The sequence below is a fragment of the Cebus imitator genome, unplaced genomic scaffold (assembly GCF_001604975.1).
Source record: "Cebus imitator isolate Cc_AM_T3 unplaced genomic scaffold, Cebus_imitator-1.0 Scaffold46, whole genome shotgun sequence".
Classification (NCBI taxonomy): domain Eukaryota; kingdom Metazoa; phylum Chordata; class Mammalia; order Primates; family Cebidae; genus Cebus; species Cebus imitator.
In genome coordinates, this window is record NW_016107361.1 from 8,901,227 (window position 1) to 8,925,016 (window position 23,790).

At 33.0% G+C, this 23,790-nt stretch overlaps 1 long non-coding RNA gene across 1 annotated transcript in view; it reads left to right on the forward strand.

Moving 5' to 3' along the window:
• Positions 1-15,250, forward strand: part of LOC119470997 — a 16,196-nt gene extending 946 nt beyond the window's left edge. Inside the window, exons 2-3 of the long non-coding RNA XR_005199986.1 lie at positions 1,985-1,986; positions 15,241-15,250. This is a non-coding gene — a long non-coding RNA (uncharacterized LOC119470997). The remainder of the gene's footprint in view (positions 1-1,984; positions 1,987-15,240) is intronic.
• The last annotated feature ends 8,540 nt before the right edge of the window (positions 15,251-23,790 follow it).

Genomic DNA, 23,790 nt, shown 5'->3' on the forward strand with positions numbered 1-23,790 from the left:
AAAAAAGAAAATGTAGTACATGTACACCATGGAATACTATGCAGCCATAAAAAAGAATAAGATCATGTCTTTTGCAGGAATATAGATAAAGCTGGAGGCTACTATTCTTAACAAACTAGTGCGGGAAAAGAAACCTAAACACCATATATTCCTACTTGCAAGTGGGAGCTAATTGATGAGAATTCATGAACACAAAGAAGGAAATATCAGACACTGGAGCTTATTTGAGGGAGTCCAGCAGAAAAAATAACTTTTGGATACTAGGCTTAGTACCTGCGTGATGAAATAATCTGTACAACAAACCCCATAATACAAGTTTACCTATATAAGAAACTGCACATGTACTGCCATCCCTAAAAGCATTTTTTTAATTAAATAAGAAATAATAAAAAACAAAAAAAAAATTAAATTAAGATTTTTAAAATGGATGGATGTCCATTAAAATTAGAAAAATACTTGGAATAAGTGTGAATGTGTCCTTTTTAATGTAACTACTAAATAAAATATAATGAATAGACAAGTACATCTCCCTTTCTTTCGTGGAGGCTCCATGTTCAAAGCAATTGCTTTTATAATTCCAGCTGTCTAAAACTATTTCCCTCTGCTTTGAATATTTATAAGTTTTTTTTAAAGTTAGTGTCAGCAAATTAATTAAACTTATACTTCTATACTGGGACATATTTAAATTACTGAGCATAGTATTGCTGCTGCTTCTTTTTCAGTTTAAAATGTATGACTTGGCATTTTAAAGTAAAAATTATGAAGTTATTTGTGGGGAAACTAAAAAAGTTTCACAACTGACTGAAATAAAACATGAGACGAGTTTAGTGGGGGAATTGGAATCTCCAAAAGACTAACATTTTTCTGTGGAAGACAGTGTGGTGATTCCTCAAGGACCTAGAAATAGAAATTCCATTTGACTCAGCAATCCCATTACTGGGTATATATCCAAAGGATTATAAATCATTCTACTATAAGGACATGTGCACACGAACGTTCATTACAGCACAGTTTACAATAGCAAAGACCTGGAACCAACCCAAATGTCCATCAATGATAGACTGGACAGGGAAAATGTGGCACATATACACCATGGAATATTATGCAGCCATCAAAAATGATGAATTCATGTCATTTGTAGGGACATTGATGAACCGGGAAACCATCATTCTCAGCAAACTGACACAAGAGCAGAAAATCAAACACTGCATGGTCTCACTCATAGGTGGATGTTGAACAATGAGAACACATGGACACAGGGCGGGGAGCACTACACACTGGGGTCTGTTGCAGGAAAATAGGGGAGGGACAACAGGGGGTGGGGAGTTAGGGAGAGATAGCATGGGGAGAAATGCCAGGTATAGGTGATGGGGAGGAAGGCAGCAAATCACACTGCCACATGCGTACCTATGCAACAATCTTGCATGTTCTTCACATGTACCCCAAAACCTAAAATGCAATAAAAAAAAGACGAACATTTTTCTTCTACTTTTAACAATCGAAATGCCCTGTTCTAGTCCCTATGAATTTTCATTGCATACTATGCCAGATTATAAAATACTTACTTTTAAAATGAATACTTCCTTTTAAAATGAATTTGTTATATATATTAACTTTCTTATCAATCATCTTGTAATGCAATTAAAATTAGAGTTGTTTGGTTTGAAAACAACACTGACAGCCTCAAGATAAATCTTAAGACTTATTTAGCTTTGTGGGTGGTGTTTTCATGCAAATAAGTAAAAGTTAGTTTTATACTTTGTAGAAGTTTTTGGTCCTATTTTAATACTCTTTGTGTGGCAGCATGTACATAGTCTGCTATTGATCAAGAATCTCTCATTAAAAACTTTGAAGTTAATACTTTGTGCAACTGTGTTTTGAATGAAGCAATGACAGTATTAAAAACAAACAAAGCCTGGTGCAGTGGCTCATGCCTATAATCCCACCACTTTGGGAGGCTGAGGCAGGTGGAGCATGAGGCCAGGAGTTCAAGACCAGCCTGGCCAACATAGTGAAACCCCATATCCACTAAAGATACAAAAAATTAGCCGAGTGTGGTGGTGCGCACCTGTATTCCCAGCTACTTGGGAGGCTGAGGCAGGAGAAGCCCTTGAACCCAGGAGGCGGAGGTTGCAGTGTGCCAACATTGTGTCATTGCACTCCAGCTGGGGTGACAATGTGAGACTCTGTCTCAAAAATAAATACATAAATATAAATAAAAACAAACAAAAATTTACTAATGTTGATTATTCTTCTATCGTTTCTGGTCCTTGCTCTGTGCATGTTTGTGACTGCTGTAATTTCAGGTTTTGAAAGTGAATGGCTTCAAATAAATTGAAGATTTATTATTTTTAAAAAATACTATTATTAAACAAATGAGTGCTGTTCCATGTAGAATGTAAAATTATGACACATATGATAAGAGAAGAACAGAGAATTTGACCTGATGAGTCAGGATACTCATTTTGTGGGTAGACTGTAAGCCACTTCAGCTGTTTATTAAGAGAAAAACACCTAACACATTGCTTAGGCATATTCTAAATACCATTTAAAACACTTCAGCCCATAGGTTATTGACATTATACTCACTCTGAAGCTCAAGTTATTAATTTAATGGAATTTGTTTTTGTAGCTGGATTTAAAAGTCTTTATTTACCCCAATTTTTACCTTATGAATAACATAAGCAAATAGGATATCTTAAGCAAAACCGATGCCTAAAGCAAAAATTAATAGAAAACTAGGATGATATAGACCATAGCAACAATACATAGCAGCCTAGAATCCAGTCAGTGATAGGACAAACAGCCTCATGTGTTAAATAAAGCCTGCAAGGATTCAATATTATTTATAAACAGATTGCCAAAGATTAAGGCCACACATGGACAAGGAAAAAATATCGTGTTTTTCTTATGATGTTAAAGTAGAAGACAAGGCATTTTGAAATCAACCAACAAAATACTGATAATGTTGAGGCAATGGCAAATATCTTTAAACATTTGAAGATCTTCAATATGTGTGACATTATATTTTTCTAAGTTATTACAAGTTTTTTAAAAAAATTGATAAATTGATGGCAATTAAGGTCAAATTTGGGTCAATATAAGATGTTAATATAATCTAGAACTGCCTAACAATGGATTGTAAACTACCTGGTATGAAGAAATTTTCATTAATATGTAGAGGCCAAAAATAACTCTTTAATTTGCAATCCACAGTGCTAGAAGAGATTTTTATTTGAAATATAAACTCTTAATTTCTATGAAGTATTTTTCAATCTTTCATTCTATGTTCGAAAGTGTCTAATTTTTGAAAGAATATGTAAATTTCTCTCCAAAATAGTAAATCACATTGATGTAAAAATATAGCAAAATTGAACACATTTTTAAAAACACCACAGAAATGAGGTTTTTGTAGAATTCATTTATAACTAATTTTGTTAAATCAGGCCAGATTGGCTGCTTTATACAACTACACGCACACTAACAAACTCTACAGACACATGCTCTTTGTGTTTTCAAATCACTTGAAGTGGCAAAAGTGTCTTCCCTTCTCAGATTAGAACAGAAAACAAAAGATAATGGCCATAACTGTTGTTCTTTGTAGGCAAATATCATATTCAAGCTGTAAAATTAAGAATGTGAGTTTAGCATCCCTGTCAATGATCAAATTGCTGTCTGCTTTGGACTATAAATCATTTTAGTGTTTTTAAAGTCAATGTAACTATAGTATGAAATGCAGAAACGTGAAGATATTAAAATATTTAGTTATTATAAAATACTCCACAAGTAGATTCAATAGAATGTTAACAATAAAAACAAAAACAGCATTAAATATTTATATATTCACAGCTGCAGATCTTGTTTCTTCCAGTAAAATTTTACTATTCTAAGAATGTGGCTATATAAAAATGAGAATTAAATTAAAATGGAAAGATTTTGTATTTTCTTTAACTAAAATATATATGAATATTATTTTTATACTCATCAAAAAATTGTTAAAGGATTTAATTTGATGTCCCTTCCTTCCCAAAGGCTTATCATCAAATTTTACTCGAGTAAAAAGAAAAAATGTGTCATTGGTGTTAGCAACAATTTGAAGGTCATAATAATTTCTGAAGGTCAATTTGTTGAACCATAGTTCAGTGCTTTTGCTGTATGCTGGGGTGAACTGGGTGTTTTGCTGCAGCCTATTTTATTTAGGAGTTAACTTGTAAATAATCAAGAAACTTCACAAAGACTTCTAAGTTCCACTTTCCTAATCCAAAGGTGTGATAGAGTGCAGTCAACCATGCTGATTCAACTTGGAAGAAGTTATTATCACATAGAAAACATGATGGTCGGCTGAAAGGTGCTGGAACTTTAAAAGCATCAAATATTCAACTAAATACTATATGCACTTTTCCATTAGTGTGTTTTCTCAAAATGGATCATTTGTGCCCAACAGTTGAGTCTTTCTGGTCAGAGGCATCTTTTATTTTCTTAGTGTTAAGAAAATAAAACAATAACTATTTCCCAAATTTTATATCATTCCTATGTAATTAGCCATGTATTACATTTTTGCCGTTTTTCTTCCTATGGAATCTGTCTACAGACTTTTCTGACAGAGAAGCTTAAGGCTAATACAGCTTAAGTCTGTATTAAGCTGACTGCCTGGCCTTTCTACCTTGGGGAATCCAGGACTGATTTATAAACAATGAAACTAATGCAGTTTGGCAGAGAAATGGGATCACAAAATTAAAAATTGGCAAAAAAAAAAAAAAGAAAGATTAGGAGTTAACACACTGTTGATGTTGAGTTCTTATATTTGCATATTAAAAGAGGGTCTGTTCTTTCATCTTTCCTTAGAGACATAGAGCTTTTTATTATCATTTACATTTATAGCAAAGAGCTCAGAGGGCTCATAGGTCCGCTGGAGACTTTTTAGTTTGTTCTTAAAGTTCAGATGGCATTTCTGCTATAAAACGGCACCCCGAATAAGCTCAAAAAGTATTCTGGGTGTTAACATGCAAATGAGAAAAACAATCATAACTCTCTGCTATGTTAATTCTTCCCAGAGTATTTCTTTACAAAGGCTATTTCTGAGGTGCTACAACAACCACAAGTGAGACTGACCATGAGAACTGCAAGATTATAAAACTCTGTGAATGCACAGAACTAAACTTTAGAAGATTCCAGTTTATCTTGTTCTATGTACAGATGACTGAAAATGTTCTGATCGCATTAGCGATGTATAGACCAAGACAAGGCAGATACTGAAGCAAGAAGAAATTAAACTTTTATTACAAAATAGGCTACAAATTACCTTTAGGTGACTAGTATTGTATACTCGAGGGAGAAAGTTGATATAGTGGACTATCAAGACTTTCTGGCATGTCCTATTCTAAAACGGAAGAACAAATCTCATAGCAAGAACTATTCCTTCCAATAATTTGTGAATTCATCATCTTTTAGCATCTCCAGGACTTTATTTGCTGAGGAGCTTTAAATAGTATACTATGCACATTTGGAAAAATGGGAAAAATATTTTAAATAAGGTCCACTTAGAAGCCATTTGCTTTATTAGATAATTGAATTTACTATAAATTTTAAAGGCATGTTGTATATTTTTCTCCCATGATGCCAATTCTTAGTCTTTTCAGTTAATTATTACTTTTACGATTCAGAAAGTGATAATATGAAATTTCTTCTAGTTCCTAGTAGTTTAGCTTACAGTTTAGAGAACAGAGAGAGAAAATAATTATTCTCATTTGCTTCTAAACCAGTTTTGCCCTTAAGGTTCCAACATCATTAGGGCCTAAGAATAACAGAGAGCAGGAAAAAATAGAGAGAGAGAGAGAGAAGGAAAAGGAAGATAGAGACGGAAGAAAAGGAACAGGAAAAGAAGTAGAATCAGGGTTGCAAAAAGGAGAACGTGTTAAAGAAGAAAATTGGAACACTTTATATTCCTATATTTTATGTCTATTTTTGATTATTATTGTGATACTATTCATGAAGCAGCTTTTATATTATACCTCTAGCCATATTTCAATGTACTCAGTACACTGGTCCTAATCTACATATTCACACACTGACCATGATAATCCTGTATTATTACGTTACTATAGTCAAGTTGTTACTAAACTGTCCACTTACCTGGTACAGTAAAGCAAACACTGACACTGAGGTTTGCAGTGAGAGAAAGAAGGGTGTTTATTGCAGGGTGGCAAACAAGGAGAACGTGCAGTTAATGCCTAAGATATGAAGTTCCTTGATGGGTAACAAGCAAGGATTTTTAAAGGCAGGGGTACATTTTAGGAAAGTAGAAGTTATGGGCAAAATGGTAAATCAATACATGAAGGTTACACATTGGTTTGGTCCTAAAAGGTGGGATGCCTTAAAGCAAAGGCTTACAAGCCATAGGAAAATTCTGGGATTCTTTGATTTGCAATTGGTTAAGGGATTAAGTCTTTGTCTAAAAACCTGGAGTTAGCAGAAAGGCGTATTAAGGTTTGGCTTTAACATATGTTAATTAAGATAAGGAAACCTGTTAATTATCATGTGGTGCTATCACAGAGTCAGGTCAAGAGACCAAGCCACAATATACTGAGCCATTGTGACCAATTTAGCAAAATTGATGGCCAGCCTGCATGACTCTTTCCAGGCCCCTTTGCTCAAGCTAGAACAAAGGCCCCTCAGAGGTCTTTGCAACAATGGTCAGAATTCAGTCCTCAGTTCCCTCTTGTCTCAAGTCTGCTTGACAGTGGTTCATATTTTCCATCTAGTAGGGGTTCTGGTTTCTGAAAAACAGTTTAAGAACATATATAAAGATGTTGGGCCAGGCATGGGAGCTCAAATCTCTAATCCCAGTGCTTTGGGAGGCTAATAGAGGAGAATCTCATGGGGCCAAGATTTTCAGACAAACTTGGGCAACACTGTGAGACCCTATCTCTGCCAGAAATAAAAAAGCCAGGCCTGGTGGCACATGCCTGTAGTCCTTGCTACTTAGGAGCCTGGCAAGAGACGCTCTCGATCTTAGGAGTTTGAGGTAAGAGTGAGCTACAATTGTACCATTGCACTCCAGTTTCGGTGACAGAGTGAGACCATGTCTTAATAAAAAATGGGGAACCAAATACCTGTGACTCCGACTTGCTTGGGTGACTATTGTTTAAACTGTCTTCTTAATTTATTTACTTCTCAGGGCTAGCTAGGGGCCTAGGATTTCCCTTGAAGGGACTCAATTTTTTTTAAAATTTCTATGTTGTACTGGAGCAAGCATAGCAAGTCAACACCAAGACAAAAGTATGCCAAATTGCAGGGTCCTTATTGCCAGCGACCACGGAGGACTCAGGTCTCTCCAACCCGAGGCCCTGAAAGGAGGGTGTCAAGACCTTTTATACCCGTAAACCACCTCAGGGGTGAGGGTGAGGGGTGGGCGGGAGGGTGAGGGGCTTCAGACATTCCAAGGGCCAGTGGATTCCATAAATCACCTCCTGGGCAGAGATGAAGGTGAGGGGCTCTGGACATTCCAAGGACCAGGGGACTTTGGACATTCTAATTGTTACTTAAGTGGTTCGCAGAAGCCAAAATAAGTGTTAGTTTACACATTGTCTGGGTAGGGTGGAAATGACAGACCTTAATTACTTATTACAAGTCACAGGGGCCGAGATGGCGTGAGTTTGGACTGCATGCCTGTCACATTAGGGGTTACAGAGAGCAGTTTCAACAGGAAGCCCAGGTATGGTTGAGGTGTGCAGTTTTATGGGGCTTTTACCATGTCACATCTATGCTTTAGGGGGTGGGGAGAGTACGAGCCTCTAAGAGAGGTCCCTGCTCCATCTCAAAGTCAGTCAACATAGCAGACTCTTTTCTCCTTTTTTTTTCTATCCATTTGTTCTAAGAGTAAAAGTGATTGTCTTAGAAAAGATAGAAGAAAAGAGAAATAGAATGAGGTAGAGAGTGACTCAAAGATTAATAAAACTATCTCTATTCTCAAAACATACAGATTTGTTGAAACCAAATTGTAAATGTAGGTTGTCACCTTTACAGAATGGTGGATGTTAATTGAGTTACTACAGAGATACAGAATGCTTAAGGGATCAAATGAAAACCACGGTGTCTGCTTTCCTCAATTAACTCACATAAATTATAGGAGGGAAACTCAGGATGGTTATGTTTAACTGAAATGCAGCGTCTTGCTCATGGTAGATATTAAGTTAACAGTTCTTCCCCAATGCTAGTAGGTGATGATTAATGTCATATTTCTTTAAAAAAATGACTTACAACTTTTATCAAAAGTGGCAGTTTTTTTCAGACATAGAGGAACAATACAATTTATTGTTATATTCATATAATTCATACAAAAGTATGATCAATTGAAGGTAAAATTGAATGTTATTGACACTGGAACCACAGCCACACGGTTTCCCTTGTTAAATAGCTGGGATTTATCAATAGCATATTTGTATCTCAGTTTATGTCAACTAATCTGAAAACAAAGCCATGGACATATGTATGCTGATGGTCAGTTGTTTAAACGTAAAATGTCAATTGAGTGTAACCTAAGAAGATTACGAAAGAGAATTTGTCAAAATGGATTTATCTTATTGTTATCAAAGCAGAACATACACACACATGCATAAACAAATAAACTGTCTGGCATAAAGAAAATATTTTTTTTTCCTAAGAAAATGTATGTAATGTAAAAGAAAATTTACAAAATTCTAATTTGCCATGAGTAGACTATTTTAATTAGGGTGGGTAAGAATGTATTCCCAAAGTACATTAGACTTTAGATACAGGCAGAGTCAGTTATTTTACTATACAAAAGAATAATATATATTTATTCTTATACAATAAGAATAAACCCTATATTTTCATTATAGCACTCTAATTCTCCCTCCCTCTCTCTCTCTACACATACATTTAATTTAGCTGAATATTCAAATACCATATTATAACGGGGGTGTCCCTTGCTCCCAGTTCAGAAGAGGTTCTTGGTTTCTCTTACCATGAAGAATGGGGAAAGGGTCCCCAGAGGCACTGTGAGCTTACTGTCCAAATAAATATCATATACCCAAAGATTTATGAGGGGAGAGACAGAAAAGAGGAGAGAGAGAGAAAGGAGAGAGGGTGGAAAGAGAGAGAGAGAGAGAGAGAGAGAGAGAGAGAGAGGATCCCAGAGTAGGCAATATTCCCTCCCCATTCATGTTTTCATCCAATGAGAGTAGTTCTTTCAAACTTCCTCTAGAGTGATTGATCTTTGACTCTGATACCTGATACCGGATTGGCTACTTGGTCCACAGCCCTGAGTTATAGAGCTCCCTCATCCCAGAGCTTTCCGAATTTTTGGAAAGGAGCCCCACCTGGCTTTCCCTACCTAGCCCCGGGGCAGGAAACCCAGACAAAGAACTTTACATTTGAAACCCCTCTGGTTCCTGGATGGAGGCGTGGAGCCCAGAAACTCCTGCCTTTGAAACCACACCCCTTGTGGACACAGGAAAAGAAGTCCCTCAATATTTAGGAACAAATATCAGCATTTGAATTTTTCTGCTGAGTAACTTTCTCTTTGCGTACCTAACCTGGGCATGTTGAGACATCTGATATTAGGTTTGGCTTTTATCAGTTTTTGCCTTATATCTTTTTGTCTTCATTTTTCAGTCTTGTTTATAGTAATATCAAACCTTTCTGTTGGATATTTTGATTTCTAATTTCTAATGTCTGACATTCAGTTTGACATGCCAAATAATACCTACCAACATGGATGCTTTGATTAACCAACCAATTTGCCTGTCATTGCTTTATGTATATAATCATCATTGTAATTCTCTACTCCTTGCACTTTCCACTTCATAAAATTTTCATTAAAATTGTGGCTTTTAATCTGTCTGGGGACATGTACAGAAAAACTGCAATCATACTTTCAATAACGTTTGTAAAATCTTCATGTCTTTTGTTATTCCCAAACTTAATGATTCCCAACGAAAACAGAGAAATACCCTCATGCACGTAAGTATTTCTATTGCTGAATTTCCTCAGATCTTGCTAATTATACATACAGATAGTAGTAATCAAAATGATCAGGCTTTCCAATAATCAAGTATTTTTCTTCTTACCAATGCATTTTTCTTTGGCACATTTCTGCTGCATTCAACTATAGACCTGAAACTTTTATATTTGCTCTAATTCTCCCCTCTCCACTCAAGTAGAGCAGAGTACTAATACAAAAAACAATGGAACCCAATACTAAAGAGGCTGGTTCAATGTTTTTGTTGTTGTTGTTTTGTTTTGTTTTCCCACCACAAGGAGATGCTCTTGAGGGAGAAACTGGCTATATGCAAGGTCTGCGTAAATAAGACTTAATCAATAAAAAATATTATTTCTGATTTGATTAAGACTTGATTTTAGAGATACTCATCTAGGTCACCGTATGTTACATTTTTTAAAAAGAGAGATGAGGTGTCACCCAGACTAACACTAGTTAAAAAAAGGTTTTTTTTCCCCAGCCATATGCTTAAATTAAATGGAATTAAATATAGCTCCTGAATGGCAATGGGTATGAACTAAATTATGAGTAGAATTGTGCATTTGTAAAATATTAGGTCACAAGCAAAATTATGAGCTTAATTTACTCACTTTCTCATTCATATATATCATGAAACCAATACATGAAAGTAGAAAATAAAGCAAAAGAGAATTTGCTAGGTATTTAGAGGGGGAAAATTAAAGTGCAAGGCACCCACATAAATTTACTTTTTCTTAATTTATGAAGTATTGTATCATATTATATTCACACTTACAATATAGCAATTGCCTTAAAACTTCACCCAATGCTAATATGATTCTCCGAAATATATTTCAATTTATCTTCAAAAGGTATTTTATCCTCTGAGTTTTAAAAGAACATGAAATAGATTCCATTCCTCTCTGGCTTTCCTAAATTTAACCTTCTCTTCTATTAAATGATTAAAAATAATTTTAAATAACAAAGCTGCATCAAGTAATTCATCTTTTGAACATGTCAAGGTTCTTTAAAGCTAAATTGCTTTTAGTAATAGTTGGTTTCAATTACAAATTAACTTTGATTTGTTGCTGTTCTTTTCTGTGACGTTTGACTAGAATGAATAACTGTGGTCTATAAATTCTAGTCTCAAACTTACACTTGGCAATTCATTAGGAATCATTTTGAGAGACACAGGAAACATAAAAGAAACAAGAATAATTCATCCATGTAAAGCTTTCTTCATCAGAAAGACCAAGCTCAAAAACAAATTATGTTTTTCATATTTTAATTTTAACTGAAAAGTGATTAAAATAAAAATTCACTTAAATGTTTTTCCTTTTGGGGCTAAAATAGGCCTCCTTTTAATAAAATATACTAAAGTTAAAGCACATTTCATAATTAACAAATGTTTTAGTCACTTACACTTTAAATCGTTTTGCTATAAAAACTGTCACAATTTCACCTTTTCAGTTTCTTATAGAAAAAGGTGAAATAGGGCTTTGCCATCTGAGTTGAAATAAAATTAGTTGCATGCTAGCTGACATCTTTAGCTTGGCAATGAAAACTTCTCATGCCAAAAGGAAACTTGTTCAGTGACGTTCACAGGGTTATATCTCTTTACTTATCTATGTCATTATCCTCACATTTTTAGAATCATTTTAAGATCAACAAGCTAGGTTGTAAGAACAGTTCATGTGGATATATGCAATACTTAAAGTCTGTACCATAGGTCAGGCACTTCTAAACACTGGTAATACAAAAGAGACTAAATTTAAATCATCATCAACAAATTCCACGTACCTATGTTTAACACAGTGAACAAATGTTCTTTTCCTGCCAGCTGGGCCGCAGATTTTTTTTAGGAATTTCAGCCTGAACAGTCATGTCCACTCAAGTGCATATAATCATCACTCTCTTACTCCCATACTGCAGGTTACAAGCTATCAGAAATCATTGAACATCTACTTCTTCCAATCCTCCTTTCTCTCATTATATCATCCTTGAATGGCTTTAGTTCTCTTTCTGTAGGTCTTGTGTATCAAGATATCTTGGCTAACCTAATAAGAACTATAAAAAGTGTCCCTCCGGCTACTTCATTTCTGTAGATCTTTAAATTTAAAGCAGTGAATCTCTACTTTTTCTGTTTCTATATTTAAGATGCTAAACTGTGATAAATGACTCAACATAAAAATTGTAACCACTGTATTTTATGGTCCTCATTCTAAACTGAGTGAGCCTTCTGCCGCACTTGTTCATCTTTTCAAGAGCTGTCTGACTGACAACCCTTTCTCATCCTTCAAAGAAGTTACTAGAGTAACTGAAGGAGAATTACCCTGACTTGTTTCTTCTGTATCTCTAATATATAGGAATGTTTACCCCTTGTTAGATGAATGAACAAATATTCCAAACTTAATGTCTCTGTTCAAGCTTTCAGTTTGGCTTCAAACACTGTCATCAATCTCAGCAGGAAAAACAAATGAGATTTTGCAAATATAATTCCTGAAATAACTGAATACTACTTTGTTTCTTGCTATGCATTCTTTTGATATTTTTCTATTTAATCTTCATGGCATTTCTCATAAAACAGGTGTTATGATTCACATTTTACACTTGAGGAAGATAATGATTCAACTGTTTACGTAATAATTCCAAGATAATACACATAGAATGGGGCAGGATGATAGGTGTCTGACATCATGTACAAGTCTGTTGACAAAGTTCTGAATCTTATTCATTAAAATTTCTCTATATCCTACACTTGTACTTACAAATTTTTTATGATTTGCAAATTTCAAGTTTGATATTTGTTTTGCAACCCTGATGCAATTAAAAATATAATTTTTATGTATGGATCTTTACTCAATCTTGATTTGTATATGTGAAGTAGAGATTTACTTCTTTTCCTATAGAGATGAATGTCTCAACACCATTTTCTGACAAGCTTATAATTCCTCGCTGATATACAATGCTAAATCCCACTGTCTTCATTAACTCTTTCATATATACATGTATCTGTAGGTTCTCCATTCAGTTCCATCTAGTAATTTATGTAGTCTTACATTGATACCCTATTATTAAAATTATTAGTGTTCTATAATGTTTATTAATATGTAATATGGTAGTTTCTTCATATTGCTAGACTTCTTCAAAATTTCTTGGCAATTATATATTCAAAAGTAATTATTGCATTGAAACTTGTTCAGGTCATATGGGACATCTTCTAGTGATAGAGATAGAAAAGAATATTATTTTATTCTAAATTTAGAAACTACAAAAATCTCATGGATTTCAAGATTCAAATTAAACTTTAATCATCAAAGATTCAAGTTTAATTTATTCTTATTAAACCACAGAATTTTAGGTATAGAAGGACTTTTAAAGATCATCCGGTTGAACTCATTTTTTTTTATCTGAGACTTGGAGAAGTAATTTGCAAAATATCACACATTGAGTGTCAGAGTATGTACTAAAATTACATCTATTAAGTGAGTAAAATAGAAAGATTCTACTTTTAATTCTCATAATATTTAAGCTAGCTTTTATTTTTTTCTGATTCCAGAATTCATTAACCAAAGAGTCAATGATAATTCAATGTATATAAAAAGATGACACATAGATTGGTTAATAAAAATAATTTGGAAACACATTATTAATATAGTGAAATATATATATAAATATTTGCGTTATATTTGAATAGATTAATACGAATTGAATATCACAAAAGGGAAAATAGAAAATCTATTTCTAGTAAAGGAAGTGTAGCTATCTCTAGACCCATATTCTCAACCAATAAGAAAAGTCAAGTTTAAATAAACAAAAATCATATAGATAAAATGAGAGAGCTAAAAATGGATATGAACTTACGAATATAACATACTAGGCAGAAGGAAAGGGGAGATAGTTGAGCCAAGATTTTGAGCTACTTCTTGGGATTTATTGAGTCCCAAGGAGCAGTTGAAAGGCTCAAAAGCCAAGCAGAAAATGGTTGTTTAAGAACACCAATTGAAGCAAACTTTCTAAAATCGTTAATAGGCTAGAATAAAAACTTTCCTATTTATGGCCCTGTATGGAGGAGGCAAGCTGGAAAACAGCCCAGTTTTACATTTGGCCCCAGAAGTGCTATGTCTTAGGAGTAAGGATGAAACAGGATCAGACAAGTCTTTTCAAAGACATATCTAGCTTCAAATCAGCTAATCTGCTGATCAGTTTCTATTCTATCTACCAGCCAGAGCAAAATACATTAAATTTTAATATATTAAATGTTTATAAATTTTAATAAAATTTTTAAAATTTAAATTGTAAACTTTCCCCAAAGGAAAGTAACACTATCCAGACTGTAAAATTATTTTTTCAGGTTTTCATAGAAACTATAAAAACTTACATATAAAACAGTAAGATGTTGAAAAAGAAAAAAATGCATGATAGACTAAATAATAGATATAATAAAAATAGATCTACAGGAGATTGAGAGGAGTTTTCAGGTGTGGGTGTGATTAATGCTTAAAAAAGTTAGGAGTAATATGCAGAATTTTACCATACAAGAGAAAACCACAAAAATAATCCAAAAACACAAATTTTAATAAATGAACAAAGTGATGAACATATCATTTAAACAGCAAAGTGGATTTAGTGAAAAATAAATTGAGTGTATGGGAAAAATTAAAGAAAATATCTAGTCTGATCCATGAAGAGCAAAAAAAGAGGAAATAACTCAGAAGTACCAGGGAAAAATATAAGATTCAGCCAAAATAACTAGCTTTTCTTTAATCAGAGTTTCAGAATGAAAGGAGAGAGAGACTGTTTTAGCAGAATTAATACTTGAAGACATAAAAGCTAATAATTATTTTAAAATTAATAAAAATAACTCAAACAACAGATTAAAGATTTAACAATTTAAATTTAACTTAAATTTAAGATTTAACAATTCCAAGCAGTACTAATTAAAAGAAAACCGTCATTTATGTTTAGTTTGCTTAAAATAAAAAACATATAAAAATATTAAAAAATTAAAAGACATAGTTAAATTCAAAAAGAAAACAATACAGCGAAATTCACTATTCAAAACAACTAATAGAAACCAGGAAGGAAGAATGAAATTTTAAAAGCATAAAAGAAACAGCGGCTAAGCAAAAGTTCTATATGTATGAACATTTCCTTAATGAAGATACAACAAAGAAAAGAGAGTACTTGTCAATGTCCACATTAAATGGAGTTCTTCAAACAGAAGTAAAATGGTCGCAAATGGAAGAATGAAGATACAGGATGGGAAGAATAGATAGGTGACTACTTCTAAATGAATGTGCGCTGTGTAAAACAAAAGTGACATCTTGTAGAGTATAAATTCACAAAAAATATAGCACAAATACCAAAAAGGGGGTAAAATGAATAAACAAATTATTTGTGTTATTGTAAGAAGTATAATCAACCAAAAAGGTATAGCAAATCTCAATGTATTTGTATCCATCAATAATCTCATGCAATCAATAGCTATAAATTTTTAAGTGACATACATATAAGAAATGGGATAATCTTTCATTGTAATAGAAGGTTTCAACATATCTCTCTTAGCAGCTAAAAAAAATTTCAAGGAAATTACATATTTAAAATTATTAGCAAAAGGAACAGATAGGCTCCTGATAAAAAGTGTCAACAAAAGATCATGATATCTGCAAGGCAAAAGAAATTTCGTTTTCTGAAAAGCAGAGACATAGCCTTTGAATCAAAATGAAAGTGTGCTTTGATCTAGGCCAAAAGAGTCTAAGATTATAAAGACAAAAACCTCAGGGTAGGTGGAGATTAGGGCAGACTCCTGAAGGGATGAATTTTAAGTCCAAAACTACAAGTTTCTTTTATTCGGTGGCTCCAGGTGGTCAATTGTGGTGACCTGCTGGTCTGTTGGGGAATTTTAGCTGTAGTTTGTTTCAACGTTGATAAAAAGAACTGGTCTGGTTTGATAACAAAAAAGGAGGTTTTGAAACATTTTCTGAAAATGCAGAGTCCATGACAGCTCCCTCTTCCTGTCATGCCTGCCTGGTTCTATTTCAAATTTTAAGCATCTCAGTGAATCACAGGGAGTCTACTTTGTCTGCCAGCTGGAGCATTATTTTCACAAAGAATAAAAAGTGGAAGAGAAATTTTATTTGGAATATATATTTGCAGTATTTTTGAACTCTGAGTAATTCTTGGAAATAAGGATTGGAAAGCTAGAAATTAATCTTGTCCTTGTAATAGTGCAAGTTCTTTGAAAGTTGGACTCTGATGCAGTAAAGAGTAAGCCCATGAGATTTTGCCTATCACCAAGCATGTAGTCACAACAAGTTTTATTTCTTGAAAATATACTCTTCCCCTAAAAGCAACTTAATCAATACTTCCCTTACTGGGCTTTTAATGCTGCCCCATAAGTAAGTGAGAGAAAACTCACAGTACTCTCTCAACTATCTTCAAATAAAAATTTGAAAGAGTCTAGATTTCTCTTCCATGTAAGCTACAATTAGGTGATAGGCTAAGTTTTGCAATTCTGGTTTTACATACCTCTATTTCAATTCCAGCAATGATGAATTTAAGAATTTTCTTTGGAAATTGGTGTATTTATTATGTTTAAGTATTTCTAAGCTTTATAATAGAAGGATACAAAGTTTTATATAATTAGAAAAGTTTCATTTAAAACCCTTTTATATCCTCACATATGTATATAAGGAGTACAATTTAAGGCTTACAAGCTAATTTACTATATCCTTAATAATGCCTAGTTCCAAATCATTTCAACATTTTTTGAACAGGGCCCATTGTTACCTGATTCAGATCAGAGCAATCATTTCATACTGAAAAGACTGCTAATTTTGATGGGTTTTTCATGTGTTCAAAAGCAGATGTGAATTAGGTAAATTAAAATACTGCTACATATATACTAAAAAATAGGAGAAAAGAATACAAAGTTTAAGAAGTATATTCTGCTTTAAGTTTAGGAAAGGAAATCAATTAGGCCTGCAATTGCTGCATGGTTTCCTGTATCATCTTTCAGCTTCTCTGACCCTTGAACTATGTTTATAGGTGTTTGGCTCTGCAGTGCAGGGTCCTGGCTTTTGTAAGATAGACTTATTACCAAGTCAGAAGCAAGGAGAACAGCTACAGATTTCATTCTGTCATCTTGAAGCTGTAGCTCATGCTTGTGGGTTCTAATCCACTTGGGATTTCTCTCCTTGACTGCCGCCTGCCCTGTAGACTTCAACCTGCATCAAGGAATCACAGCCTTAAAGAGCCTGTTCAAGCAGTCTCCACAAATACATAAGCCAATTTTCAAGGATAAATACTTTATAATCTTTATATCTATTTATCATCTATTTATCTGTCGTTTATCTATTATAGTTTTAGTTTTGCTTGTCTGGTTGAATGCTGATTCCACAGGGGGAAAAAAAAAAAGAGAGAAAAAGGAGAAGAAAAATATTGATTTGCTAAAAAAGAGCATTTAAATTATAAAATTAAACTGGAATGACCAGATTGGGCCCAATTTGTCCCAACTTGCCCTGTAAGGTATAACAATTTCAATTTATAGAAACTGACTAAGAGCATGTATATGTGTGTGTATGTGTATGCTTTCCTTTGTAATCTTCAATTCTATAACAGTCCTTAAAGAGTCTATCTTAGGTGCTCTATCATGAACTCCCCAAACTTTTTTTTTTCATCTTTCTCTGTTTGTGTTAAATTTATAACTTCTATGATATCTTCACATTTAATTATACTGTAAGGAACAAAAACAATAAATATACATCAAATGCCCATTTGTTATGTTAATGGTAAGTAACCCATAAATCATATGTGTGTCTATATACCCACATATATATTTCATATTATACATATGTATATTGATCTGTTCAGGCTGCCATAACAAAGTACCATAAACTTCATACATAGACAATAGACATCACAGTCCTGCAGGAAGAAAGCATGAGATCGGGGTGCCAGAAATGGTCATTTCTGCTAAGGTCCTTCTTTTGGCAAGCAGACAGCCATGTTCTGGTTGAATCTTCACATGGCAGAGAAAAGAGCGTGAGAAAGCACAAATTCTCCAGTGTCTCTTATAAAGGTACTAAGGTCACTATGAGGGCTCGACCCTCATTACCTCATCTAAACATAATTGTCTTCCAAAGCTCAATCTTCCACTACTATCACATCAGATTGAGTGTTAGGGGTTCAACATATTAATTTTGAGGTGATGCAGTTCTCACATGTATACCTCATATTAAGCACTTGTTTCCATATAATATGATATTATTACCAACACATTTTCTACATTCTTTTGGGGAATTTTATAATTTAGGTGATTTTGATCATTTCTTTACTATTATGAACCACAAAGCACATGAAGAATCTATAGCAGAGAATACTAAACAAAAGTTAGATAATTCACCTAATAACCCTCATCCAGGAAATCTTACTTAGCATAATCACCCTTAAGTAAAAACTAGATAACAAACTTAAACCGAAGGTGAAGATCATGACACAGCTTCTCAATGTTTTATTTTAAAAATTTATAGACTCTCTTGAAAAAGTTACAAAATGTTTGAAATCAATATTACTTTACTGGAGCAACTTAATGGGTTGGACATAGTTTTAAAAAGGGAAGATTTATGCAAAGAAAAGTGTGGAAAGAATCTTGAATTCCATAATAAAGAAATTAAATATAATAGAAAAAAAACAGAAAAATACTTGGAATTATTAAATGTGGAAAAGTTACAGTTTAATAAGTGACAGAGAAAGTAATTTTGTAATGATATGGATTGTGTTTGGAACAGGACAAAAGTCAGTGCTATAGTAATCTAAAAATGAGTCAAATGTCTGTGTTAAAAGGTGACTTAAAGGAATCATGATAAAAAATGCTATTCTCAGAGACCTGATCATTGAAGAATATGAGACACTTGAGGTATTACCTGTATGTATTTTATATGTTGTATAATAAAGCATTTGTGGAGCAAAATATATTTTAAAATGCATAGAGTTTGGAATCAGGGTGAACCATGTTCCATTTTTATCTAGGTAAGTTACTTTTTAGACTTTGGAAACCTCAATTTCTACACTTATAAAATAGAGCTATCAGTAGTATAGCAGTAGTATAAGGTAGAATAACATTGAGGTCAAGGAAACCTCAATTTGAGTTCCTAAATTATTATTAGACTGTGCAAATATCTTCATCTCTTTTTTTCTTCAAATTAAAAATGACCATAATGGTCATAAAATTGGTCTGAGGATTTACTGAGCTGGCAAATGAAGAACAACTAATAAAATATCTGGCACATTGCAGGGACTCTATAAATGTTAGTTTTCCGATTTCCTTCCTGGTAATATCAAGAGAGCTAAAATATGATATGAAACAGTTGGCAAGATATTAGCTTTGCAAAGGGAATTCTCTTAACATGGAAAAATGTATTTTCCCTTTCTTTCCTTTCCTTCCTTCCTTCCTTCTTTTTTTTTCCTTCCTTCCTTCCTTCCTTCCTTCCTTCTTTCTTTTCTTCCTTTTTTCTTTCTTTCTTTCTTTCTTTCTTTCTTTCTTTTTCTTTCTCTCTCTCTCTCTTTCTCTCCCCCTCTCTCTCTCTCTCTCTTCTTTCTTTCTGTTATTGAGCCAATCTCCTTCTGTCGCCTAGTGCAGTGGCCCAATCTTGGCTCACTATAACCCCCACCTCCTGGAGTCAAGCAATTCTCGTACTTCAGCCTCCTGAGTAGCTGAGGTTACAGGCAGGCGTCATCAAGGCCTGCTGATTTTTGTATTTTTAGTAGAGACAGGATTTAGCCATGTTGGCCAGGCTAGTCTTGAACTCCTGGCCTGAAGTGATCCACGCGCCTTGACCTCCCAAAGTGCTAGAATTATAGGCATGAGCCACTGCGCTTGGCCTTTATTTTCATATTTTCTAAATATAACAGCTAAGGTTTCAATTATTGCATACTAAATTACTTTCTCAATTTACCTGAAGGCTTGAAGATGCAACTTCAGAGAATGCACATTTTCAGAGATCAAATATTTAAGAGTTATATAAAATATATAAAATTCGAAAATATCTCAAAGGGAATTTCATTACCGGTAGGAAGACAGAAAGCTTCCCTGAAGGGGTTTCTTGGTAGACTACAACTTTATCCTACATAATTTACAACAAATATACTTTTAAAACACTGTTGCAAGCAAAGAAAACATCCAAAGAAAAATACAAATTAAAAAAAAAAAAGTGAGGTAAAAACTGATCCATACAAACTAGTACACAGAAAATCAGGTTGTACTCAGGAGAAATGGTAATGTCAGATTGGAAACAGAGAAACTAATTCTGATATTTTTTCACAAAGCATAGAGAAAAGCTGACCCTGAAATTACCCCATGGAAAATTTCACTGAGGAGAGTTCAAATGAGTTCAGGTTGGTGGCTTTCCTTGGATTCTAGAAAAAGAAAGCCCAAATTTTCTGAGGAACAGTGTCACTACAGTTTGGTTTCTTAAAGATGGAATAGAGAGACAACCAAAGTCAAAACTGTGGCTATGATGAAAAGACTAATAAAAGAATATCCCTCTAACAAAACTAATAAAAAGAGGAAGAGAAATTGCAGCACTGGAAATTGACTGGAGGACTTACTAAAGATACATCATTGGATTAAAAAATTAATGAGAGTGTCATGAAAACCTCAATGCAAATAAAAAATAAAATATAAAAATTAAATTGACAAATTATCTTGAAATAGATAAGACTAATTGAGGAATAAAGAGAAATGTAAATTATCTTGAAATGCTATATAAATTGAACCTGTGATTAACAACATCTTGCAAAGAAGACACCAGGCCCAGATGGTTTTACAGGTGACTTCATGCAAACTTCAAGTAATTTATAATTACAACATTAAGCAAACTCATACACAAAATAGAATAAAGAGAAAAGAAAAAGCACTCTTTTAATAAGTCTTGTCCTGTATTAACTTGATAGCAAAACAAAGTTAGTACCTTGAAGAGATACAAAAGAAATAAAAAATATTAGTAGCAACATGTTGTTATGATGTGTTTTAAGAAGATATCCTAGAAATTCAATGAAGGTTTCACATTATAAAATACATAAATCTATCTCAGTTCACTAATATATTATAAAATAAAAATCTATATTATCATTTCAAAATGTATAGAAAAAGCACATGATAAAACTTATGACCCATTCAACCTATAATCCCCTAGCAAATCAGAGATATGAAGAAACTTCCACAAACTCCTAAACTCTATTAAAAATGTTTAGCAAATAGATTTACCTCCCTAAAACATTAGAAGCATTTTCTCTACATCAGGAGCAAAACAAAGAACATTATTATAACAGGTTCTATATAAAAATGCACCAAAAATCCAACTCAGTGCAGGAAAAATGGAATTTTGAGAGGAAAAAAAAAACACTTATTAATGAATCATATGAATATTTATATTAAAGCCCCTAAAGGCTATTTATAATTATTAGAAGTTATAATTATTAGAGTTAGTTAATTTAGTAAGGTTGTAGATATCAGCATAAATGGTGAATTGCATTTCTATTTATCAGCAAAAAGTTATAAAACATTTAAAAAAAACAATATATAATAAGAATGACAAAACTATAAGGCATAAAAGTATATAGATATAAAAGGTAGGCAAGAATTTCAAGGTCAAAACATGAAACATTTTGAAATATATAAAATACGTATATAAATTAAGCAATATACCATTTCAAGGACAGATGTATTCAATGTTACAAAGATTGAGTTATTGAATTAATACATTTTCAGCTAAACCAAGTAAGTTTATTTTTTAAAGTAATTAAAAATAATGGTGCTCAGATAATTGTGCATCTGAAAGAAACAAAAAATTGAAATGTAATCCATATATGAACCATCAACAAAAATTGATTCAATACAAACTAAATGTTTCAATGTGAAAAACAAAATATTTAACCTTTTCTAGAAATACAAAAGGACATTTTTATGTCTTAATGTTAGGAAAGGATTAATTTTATTAAAAAATAGAAATGAACTATAAATAAAGATTATTAACTAAATATAAGATTTATGTTCATCAATAGACATCATAAAAAAGTTAAAAGGCAAGCTAGAGATTTATGGAAGAACTGAAATATTTGCACCCAGAATCTATATGGGATTGTGGGGAGCATAAAAATAGCTTTAACAGTACTTATAATATTGGAGCTCACATGTTGGTGCATAAATTCACCAGCCTTTATTTTATAATTAAGCATGTGTATGCATTTCTTCATGTATTAGTCACATCTTATTGTTTCATGTATCAATTTCACTCTAATTATCATTTTAGTTATCCCACAAGAACCTTTTCTTACATTATTCCAGATTTTGGTATTTCCCACAATGCTATGGAATTTACACAAAGCAAGAACAAAAACTGTGGAAAGTTATATAATTAAGTGATAATGATTTTGAATTTCTAGGAGAGTTTGATATAATAGGTAAAATGTATGCAAACTTTATTTCATCAATCCTTTTTTTCTCTCATCCATTTAATTTTTCATACTGATTTTGCATCTTAAGCTCATATACTGAGTTCCTGTTTACTTTTCAGTATGCTGTATTCAGCCAGTGTCCAATCCTGCTGATGTCTCTGGACTAATAGATACAACATTTGGCACATGGACATCCACACTGCCAGCACCAGCAGCTTGCACAATCTGTGCTTGGAAATTTACATTGATCATAATTACTGCTCCACCTGTATTAAATAAAGCTCTTCTATCTTTAGGAACAAAAGTGGCTCCCCCAAGTATCAGTGATAGCACAGTAAGTACATGTCAAGAAATGTGAACAATAAATTATTTTTCATCATTAACAGCGTAGTGACATCAATTTATTGATTTTTAAAGATATATAATATATATGCCAATTAGTGTAGGTTTTTTATGTGTTTATCAAAATGCTGTTTATCTTGGGTCGGTCTAGAAAGGGATGTTTGTAGTAATCTCCTAAATTATTTCTAGGATACATATTCAGTCAAGCAATAGTACTATGCAAAATAGATACAAAATCTGCTGGTTTGTCCCTGAGTGTGTTTCTTAATTAGAGAAAGGAAATAAGCAGGAACTACTGTAGCAGTTTTGTTTTTCTCATGAGATTCAAAGGTAACTTATTAGAAATATTTATATCATGGCAAATGTCTTATTGATTTATTTGTCAGTATTATTAATCACAAGATATATTCTAAAATCTCAATTGTCTCTCAGATGGAACTCAGTGCATCTTTTCTCATTAAAAAATCAGCATGTTGATTAGATTATACTTATTTTTAGAACATCAAAGATTTAGAATTCATGGTTATATTATGCTTATATTTCTTCTGTCTTAACTATATTTTCTGGCTTTAAAGTAGGCCAGACAATAGCCTGATAATATGGAGACTGTAAGAATATAAAACTAAAAAACTAAACAAAATAATAATATGTAATGGAAGATATAAAACAATAAATAGTTTTAAGATATAATAACAGAAAATGATAAGGCAGTTTGAAGACTGTGTTTCAAGTCCACTCTTCTCCATGTGTTCTAGAAGGTGACATATAAGGGTGTTTTTTGTCTCTTTCCTCTTCCTGGAGCCATCTTCCTTATTCCACTATTTCCTGCTCCTCTTGACCTATATAATATGAACTGTATGAATATTTCAAGTTGGTATAAACATCTCTTCCTTTGTGATCACTTTGATGAACACAACTCTCATCAACAATTCATAATAATAGGTTTATGGCATTTGCAGCAACCTGGATGGGATTGGAGACTATTATTCAAAGTGAAGTAACTCAGGAAT